Raw genomic sequence first — 9,391 nt, 5'->3', positions numbered from 1 at the left:
AGAAGGTGATAGGTAGAGGTGGCATTTTAGACTCTCGTCTTCAATCAATGTTTTCCCCCAGAGTGGTCATTGGACTGGCCCCCTCCACTCACCACTTGCGCAAAGGACTTGTTTCGGTTCCTATACTCTACAGATTCCAGAAACGGAGTATAGTACAGAAGATGAAAGCCACAAGGTCTAAACCTGTTGGTGACACGTTTATTCCATTAATTCCGTTGAGTATCCCATCTTTGTCTGGTATTCTGATGTAAACTGATGCTCGAATGGGTTAGTTATAGGGTCCCACTCCATGGGCTGCATGTCATTCTCTGCGTCGATGTCTTCCAAATGCATGGGCTCCTGTTATTCCTACAAAATTTCGAAAATGTGGAATAATAGATGGTAAAATTATAATCGACGATGGAGTAGTTTTAAGGGCAATAAATTTCGTAATTTTGGCTCTCTTTAGAACAAAAATAAAGTGGAGTGTCCCATGTTGTACACTGACGCAATTAAATTAGTCTTATTCCTGAATGGGTGGATTCTAGCTATTAAAGATTTAAAGTTCACTTTCTATGAAAATTATCTCTGTCGCAAGGTAGATGTCTCAGTAGACCTACAATACTTACTTACTTACTGGTTTTTAAGGAACCCGGAGGTTCAATTCCGCCCTCACATAAGCCCGCCATTGGTCCCTATCCTGAGCAAGATTAATCCAGCCTCTATCATCACATCCCACCTGCCTCAAATCCATTTTAATATTATCCTCCCATCTACATCTCGGGCTCCCCAGAGGTCTTTTTCCCTCTGGCCTCCCAACTAACACTCTATATGCATTTCTGAATTCGCCCATACGTGCTACATGCCCTGCCCATCTTAAACGTCTGGATTTAATGTTCCTAATTATATCAGGTGAAGAATGCAATGCGTGCAGTTCTGTGTTGTGTAACTTTCTCCATTCTCCTGTAACTTCATCCCTCTTAGCCCTAGATATTTTCCTAAGCACCTTATTCTCAAACATCCTTAACCTATGTTCCTCTCTCAAAGTGAGAGTCCAAGTTTCACAACCATACAGAACAACCGGTAATATAACTGTTTTATAAATCCTAACTTTAAGATTCTTTCACAACAGACTGGATGATAAAAGCTTTTCAACCGAATAATAACAGGCATTTCCCACATTTATTCTGTGTTTAATTTCCTCCCGAGTATCATTTATATTTGTTACTGTTGCTCCCAGGTATTTGAATTTTTCCACCTCTTCAAAGGATAAATTTCCAATTTGTATATTTCCATTTCGTACAATATTCTCGTCACGAGACATAATCATATAACTTACTTTGTCTTTTCGGGATTTACGTCCAAACCTATCTCTTTACTTGCTTCAAGTAAAATTCCCGTGTTTTCCCTAATCGTTTGTGGATTTTCTCCTAACATATTCACGTCATCCGCATAGACAAGCAGCTGATGTAATCCGTTCAATTCCAAACCCTCTCTGTTATCCTGGACTTTCCTATTGGCATACTCTATAGCAAAGTTAAAAAGTAAAGGTGATAGTGCATATCCTTGCTTCAGCCCATAGTGAATTGGAAACGCATCTGACAGAATCTGACCTATACGGACTCTGCTGTACGTTTCACTGAGACATATTTTAATTAATCGAACTAGTTTCTTGGGAATACCGAATTCAATAAGAATATCATATAAAACTTCTCTCTTAACCGAGTCATATGCCTTTTTGAAATCTATGAACAACTGATGCACTGTACCCTTATACTCCCATTTTTCTCCATTATCTGTCGAATACAAAATATCTTATCAATAGTTGATCTATTACGCCTAAAACCACACTGATGATCCCCAATAATTTCATCTACATATGGAGTTAATCTTCTCAAAAGAATATTGGACAAAATTTTGTACGACGTCAACAAAAGTGATATTCCTCGAAAGTTATTACAGCTAGTCTTGTCCCCCTGATAGGTACGATTATGGACTCCTTCCATTGTTCTGGTACAATTTCCTTTTCCCAAATAGCAAGTACAAGCTTATAAATTTTGTTACATAATGCGCCTCCACCCTCTTGTATTAATTCTGCTGGAATTTTATCGATACCTGGCATCAGTTCTCAATGAGCAATCAGCCGAGCAAGACGTGATTGACCGCGAGCCCGCTAACGTAGCAAAGTTCAGTAGTAGACGGAAGCCGTTTTATAGTGAATAACAAGTGAGGTGAAGGATCTGTGGAGTATGGATACCTTAAGTCTAAAGGCGACCATCGTTAGCATTAACAGCAAACTGGAAGATCTTCAAAAGGAAAATAGTCTATTAAAAAAGGAGGTAAAATATTTAGAAGAAGAGAAAAGAAGGAACAATCTGATCTTCTTTGGTGTTGAAGAGCAAGTGCAAGAACAGTCTTGGGATACGTATGAAGTGATAGTGAACGTGTGTTGGGAGTGGTTAGGTATTGACATAGGAAATGGAGAAGTGAAAGAAGTGTATAGAATGAGTCATGGGGAAAATAGGCCCATCTTGGTCAAACTGGCAAACAGGATGATTAAAGAGAAGATCATGTATAGTAAGAAATCATTGAAAGACTCGAGCATTAGTATAGATGAAGATTTTGAATACGAGATGAGGTGTAGAAGGAGTGTCTTAGTGCCATTTATGAAAGCAGCTAGACAAAATGGACATTACGCTAAATTAATCAAGGATAAATTGAAAATTAATGGAGAGTTATTCGATGTCGAATTTTGTTTAGAAAACTTAAATGCACCGTCAAATGAAGAGAACATTGATGAAAGAAAAAGATTAGAGATAAAGGAGAAAGTAAGAGAAATTGTAAATAATAGCGGAATGAATAGAAAAGGTAAAGTTGCGGAAGGCAAGAGGGCAGCGACACAGGAGATTGCGATAGAAGGATGTCGGAGAAAATCAGCATTATCATCAGATTCCATTCAGGCGATGAACTCAAAGGCAGCGGCTGCATCATCAAGTATAGGGAAGACCAGGTAACTTGATACCCTAAGGGTGAAACCTAACCATTTTTCCCCCATTACTACAAATGCTAGTGGATTATGGTGATTTTCTAGTTTGAAGGTTGAATTTTCTTTTGCCAACTTCGTTTCGAATTTCGATACTGACAAATACTATAAATGGTAGTGATTTTGTAACCGGTATGTTGGCAGCTGAGGCAAATATCGACAATATTTGCCGGTACTGGAGTTCCATGAAATTAAAATTGTACTAGATTTCTCAGCCGGTTACTGCAAGATAGTGAAATTCGAACTTATTAATAATTAATTAATATTAGTATTAATATTAATACATAATAGTTATGTTATGTGTTGCGTTGTGGTTATAATTCAAGAATAGTCAGATAAGTGCGAATGAATATAATATACTTGGGCGTGATAATGCACGTGGGTAATGGATAGAAATATTATTTCAAATTTTAATGAATTTCTTTCGTGTTTAGATTTTTATTACTATGTCAAAAAAATGAAATAGTGTTGCAGTGACTCCTCCAAGGAAGAAAATGTGTGGCATTCAGAGTACGCTTCAGAAATCTGTAGTTCACGTGTATAATGAGTTGAAGAAAGAAGATAATGAAGAAGGAATTATGCTAACGGAGACAGCAATTACAACCAGAATAGGACAATTATTAGGAGTAAGTATTCTTAAGCATACATTTCAAAGTGGTATTCAGTTTTAGGAGTTTGCACTAATAATTTCATGATTGTGGTCAAACAAAACAAATTTTTAGGTTAGGCCTAATGTTTAATCAAGTCAGTGATTTTCATATTGCCAAACTAAATACATTTAAGATACTGTAATACTGCAGTAGGTGATAGCTTAAATACATTTACAAATTAGACGAACAAGTAATCAAACAGCACGAAAGTAAATTTCCAGTTTTCTCTTTTGGTATTAAATTAACCGTTCAGATCACAATTTACATGCCACATCGGCCGAAGAAAATACAAGTCATATTGTAATTATTAACTTGATATTGCAGCAAATATTACATGAATGTTGGCCTGTTATGGTGCTTAAAAATAATTCAGTTTTATATAATAACTATATAACATACTCTATAAAGCATAGGAACGTTGATTCTGGCTGAATAATTTATTCATGACTGGTCTAAGTAATATTAAATATGGTGTTTCTTCAAAAAAGCTACCCCACCCAAAGTACTTGTTAAGATATAACACTCGAGAGGACGAGGACGCACTACTGGGAAACTAACCATTTCTCTTCGTCCTGGACCTCTCGCATGTTATATTGGTAATTAGTAACAAGTTTGAGGGAGGGACTACAACAATGCATTAGAATATACAGGTAAGTGTCAAAGGATTTTTGTGCTGAAAGTATTTGTGGCTGTGCACTAAAACCACGTGTTCATCACTATGTAAATATCACAGAAATCAATTAAACAAAATAAAATTATGCCTTTTTTGGTGTAGCTTTTCTGGAGAATTACCTAAATATTAGCCTACTTAAACCTATCGTAGACCCAACCTAACATGTTGATCATTTTCTATTCATATAGCTGTAAATGTTGGTATTATGCATGAATTTTATGATATAACAATTTTTAGAAGTATTATGTTATTGTTTGTTATTACAGCTTGGCTTAACTACAGCCACGAAAGTGATCAATTCACACAAGGGGACCCCACTCGTGACACCAGGAAAACATAGACTACGTAAACATCCAGTGACTGATGCTGATGATTTTACGAAAGATGCAATTGCGAGATTTATTTATGACAAGTTACATAAAGGTAGGGAAGTTACAGGAATTATTGTGTTGATTTATGCAATGTAATTCTGATATTAGTCATAGGCCTATGTATAAAAATATGGCATAATTTTCATTTACTGTTACAGGGGAAGTACTAACAGCAGCAAAAGTTCTGGAACATATGAATGATGATTATGAAACATATTTATTTAGAGTATCCTTATCATCGGTGAAAAAAATTTTGAAAGAGATGAAATTTCTATGGAGCAAAGGGGATCCTTATACACATGTATGAGAAAGTGATGTTATTCGTTTTTAAGAGAATATATAAGAAATGTGGAGGGTGAGAACCCTAAACCCGTAGTATTCTTGGATGAGACTTGGATTTTTATGAATGGTAAATTTCAATGTATTGTGAGACATTGAGTGATTGAATTTTTTACTAACAAATAGATTAACACTTATGTGGAATATGAAATTGCAATTAATATAGGCTACTAGTAATGAATTCAGGTGGGAACAACATGTTTTGCAATTAATAGTTTCATATTATAACTAGAGGTTAGTTATAAAATTCTTGAACGGTTTTCCTGTCTTTAAAATTTTTGTGTCTCTTAGAGTGTCAATGTGAATTGCTTTTCTCTCTCTGTTTTTTTAAGTATGATCACCCACTTATTCATGAAATAAACCAGGTGAAGTTTCCAGTGACATGAATGGTGTTATTCATAGACCAACAAATGAGGGTGGAAGATTAGATGCCGGAACGAAAGGTGGATTTATACTCGGTAAGTTATATTGATTTATATTTTACATAAATTTGGCAAGAGTAATTTTTTAAATCAGGGTACAAAAATATAAAAATTGGTGACTAAATAAAAACGTGGGAAAGCCTTTCACCAAAGAGGATCTCATGTCATGTCATGTTATGTTATGTTATGTTTTATTTTCTTTATTTAAATGCTGTGAATTCATGTGACGTAATTATATGCCCAGGTATAATTTTTATTGCAGGTGCTGATTTAATTTTTTCATGCAATTGAAAGAAAAGTCAGGACTACCATAGTGCTATGAATAGCCCTGTAGTTGAGAAGTGGGTGCAAACACAGTTGTTGACCTGAGAACATTAGGGCAATGCGTTATTGTCATGGATAGTGCTGCATATCATAGCAGACTTGTGAAAAATCAGCCAACAACAAAATGGAGGAAAGAACAGCTACTGGTGATTGCAATTGAATATAATAGATTTGTTGTACTAAATGATAAGAGTTGTACTAAATGATAAGAGTTGATGGTGTGAAATCACCTTTTGATATTACATTGCAATATTAATTTCCATACTTTACAGTCATTATTATTATTATTATTATTATTATTATTATTATTATTATTATTATCTTTACTACTACTACTACTACTACTACTACTTATAGATGCTACTTTTTTCTTTCAGGTGAAATTGAATCTACATAAGAATCCTAAAACAACAGAGCCTTGCCAATTACTGTTCTGAAGCTGCCTTGTCTTATGTGTTGTGTCTATATACAATTAATTCTTTCAGTTTTTTTTCCCCTTTAATGTAATGAAGTTGTTGGTTGATTGATACCAAGTGTTCAGCAGTTGATGTCATTTGTTATCTTGCACTCCAATATTTAACCAGATGATTGAAAGCTGTGTAAAGTTAAACAGTCAAGACAATGATCCATATCTTCATTGAGATTTCAGAAATGGCATGGGGAGATTCTGAAATATCAGTTCTTTGTAAATATTTGAGACAATCATGGCCTGTGATAATATGAGTACTGCCACTGTAGATTTTCATAGAAGTTCAGTTATTAAATTAGGTGTATTATTTTTACTATGTATTGTACTATATTTTTGTTTCGCTTAATTGATGAATTATATATGCTGTAAATTGAATAGTAGACTGTAGGTCTATAGCTTAACTGATGAATTGTATGTGCTGTAAATTAAATAGTAGGCTGTATACCACAAGTGATGAATTGTTTATGCTTGTAATGTGAAGTAATTTGCATGATATTTATTATCAGTTTCTGTATATTTCAACTGATTGAATTGTTTATACTTTTAAATTGAATTAACTTGCTTGCTATGTATTATATTTTATAGCTTAACTGATGAATAATTGTTTAGGTTTGTCAATTTAATAATCTGAGTGCCATGTACTTCATATTTTTAGTGGAGCCACCAATATAGCTTAGTCGGTAGACTCGTTGGCCTGCAAATTCAGAGCTGCACTCGAGGGTAGTTTGGATCCCCCATTTGGTCTGATTAGTTGGTTTCTTCTGAGGATTTTCCTCCATCGTGGAGCAGACGCCGGATGGCCTATTGCAATTTTTTCATTTGCTTTAGAATCATTCCGATTTTTGTTACCACATTGTCATGTTCTGATCTTGTTATTCTTTTAACAGTGTGGTAAGATGCAGGTATAGATAACCTTACAGTAATTTTGCTACCTTTCAGCTACCTCATTACCTCCCACTCCATAAAGTTCATGGATCCACGGAAGTACCAGTCGTCGATGTAATTCGACCATTTTGCTTAAAATATTAAAACACTGTAAAATATTGAGATTTCATGCTGTTACGTCCATTACTGCAGCAAGAACATCTGATTTTGAATCTGATAGTATGACAGCCTTCTCAGATTTATGAAGTCGATACTGGAGATTTTGTAAGCTTAAAAGTGTATCTAAATTTTCACTATCAAAATTAGTCAGTGTTTGAAGTTAGTTAGTTAGTTAGTTAGTTAGTTAGTTAGTTAGTTAGTTAGTGGCGTTTAAAAAGGGCGCGTCAGCTACTATGGCTATTTGCGCCCTTATCTAAAATCTTTCACTAAACACAAACACAATACAATAACCAGAATGTTTAAAAAGCTAAAAAGCGTTGTCACGGTTAAAATGGGGCAAACAAGTGTTTGAATATAATTCCCTGTAAAAGGGAATATACTGGTATTGTACTACAACACCACTACATCTATGGCTTGGTAAACAGGATCCATCTATAAAAAATACTGTATGTAGTCACTCACTGACCAGATCATTTATCGTTTCTAATGATTTTTAAAATGTCTGGAGAAGTATCACATTTCTTAACATCATCTGTTAAAGTTAACTTATATACTATTCATTTTGAAATAACTTGGGATTGTGTTTTATTAGTAAAGTTTCCCTTAATTGAGCAAGTTTGAGTTCTCCAAGTAGAGTCAAAAAGTCTGTTGGGATTTTGGCTCAGTTTATTAATATTTGTGGACTGTGATTTTTTGTTCTAGACAACCATATTATCTGCAAATGATGAGATTATCATAAGATCTATTTCTTTAGTTAGACCATCGACATTAATATTGGAAAATGTATTCCTGAAAACAACAATGTGGGAAGCCCAGATGAATCTGTCTCTATTTACATATTTGTGACAATGAATCAAATAATCAAGTCACTGACCCAGTGTAACACTTTATCATGGACACCCTAAGTTTGCAATTTCTTAAGTGATTTATATCTACAGAGCCATATGATCCTTGAAAATAAATTAAAATTGTTAAGTTGTTTTGTTTTCTGTTTAAAATATCTTTAATATCTTGACTAAAATTTAAAATCTGTCCATTTGTTGAATGCAATTCTCTAAAGTCAACCCAATAAAATGAAAGTTAGTTACTAGTTTCCAGGAACCAATTCAATCTATGAAATCATCTCTTCCATAATTTTGGCTATCATACTAGTAAGTGGTATCTGTCGATAACTCGAAAAGATATTAGTTGAATAATTGCTTTTCAAAATTGATGTTATGATAGATTTTCTCCAGACAGATATTGTATTTTAGATGAGATTACAAGATAAAAGTAGTGAGTTTGCTTGTTTGCCAACATGTTTAAGAAAATCAGCATGTGTATTGTCTGGACTTGGAGATGTTTTGGGTCTTATGTTATTAAATTAATAGTAATATTCAGTTCTTGATTAAATATTGTTATATAAAGTAGATAGTAGATTTAATATTTCTTTCAGTTTTTCCTTAATAGTCTGACGTACACAGATAAAACTAACAACCACACCACCAACTAATCTAATAGAAATTAAAATATAATTAAATGTAGTAAAAGTAATTAAAATTATAAATACACGTAATAAACCATAACCCCCTAATTTCAACAATATACTATTTTATTCCCTTTTACAGCTTATAGATAATTATTAATTATAGTTATTACTTATTAGCATAATATTTATTGAACTTATTGGCTATTTCACTTCGTTTGAAAGATGTTATTGTGTACAAAAAGCATTTTTTGATGATCGTTTCATGCTGTATGTTGTGTATAAATCTATGATTTCTGGCCATCTGTTCTGTGTAATCCATCTTTTGTATAGAATTAATAAAATATTCTTTTGGTAGTAATTATTTTATTAATTGAGTATTTAATTTTCACCAGCTCACATTTCTTGAATCATTTGCTTTTTCTTATTTAAATTTAGGACACAAGAGCCAAAAAGAGACTTCACAGTTATGTATCATACATTTTTTCAATGACAGACGTGGAGTTGCAGAAATAATAAGTGTAAGTGTAGCATTATTAAGCAATTTACAAACAAATGAAATCTTTAAAAAGGTATCTAGAAGTGAAATTACTTATGGCTTTTAAGGACCAA

The 9,391-nt window shown here is 33.6% G+C and overlaps 1 long non-coding RNA gene across 1 annotated transcript; it reads left to right on the top strand.

The window, feature by feature from the left end:
* Window positions 1-3,021: 3,021 nt before the first annotated feature.
* Window positions 3,022-9,132, top strand: LOC138699412 (uncharacterized). Its single transcript, XR_011332007.1, has 6 exons — window positions 3,022-3,648; window positions 4,612-4,768; window positions 4,875-5,125; window positions 5,388-5,513; window positions 5,740-5,947; window positions 6,179-9,132. It is a non-coding gene; the product is annotated as an uncharacterized lncRNA (long non-coding RNA).
* Window positions 9,133-9,391: the final 259 nt, after the last annotated feature.

The sequence above is a fragment of the Periplaneta americana genome, chromosome 5 (assembly GCF_040183065.1).
Source record: "Periplaneta americana isolate PAMFEO1 chromosome 5, P.americana_PAMFEO1_priV1, whole genome shotgun sequence".
Classification (NCBI taxonomy): Eukaryota; Metazoa; Arthropoda; class Insecta; order Blattodea; family Blattidae; genus Periplaneta; species Periplaneta americana.
The sequence above is the reverse complement of the archived record's forward strand: the minus strand, read 5'-3'. Positions and strand labels throughout refer to the sequence as shown.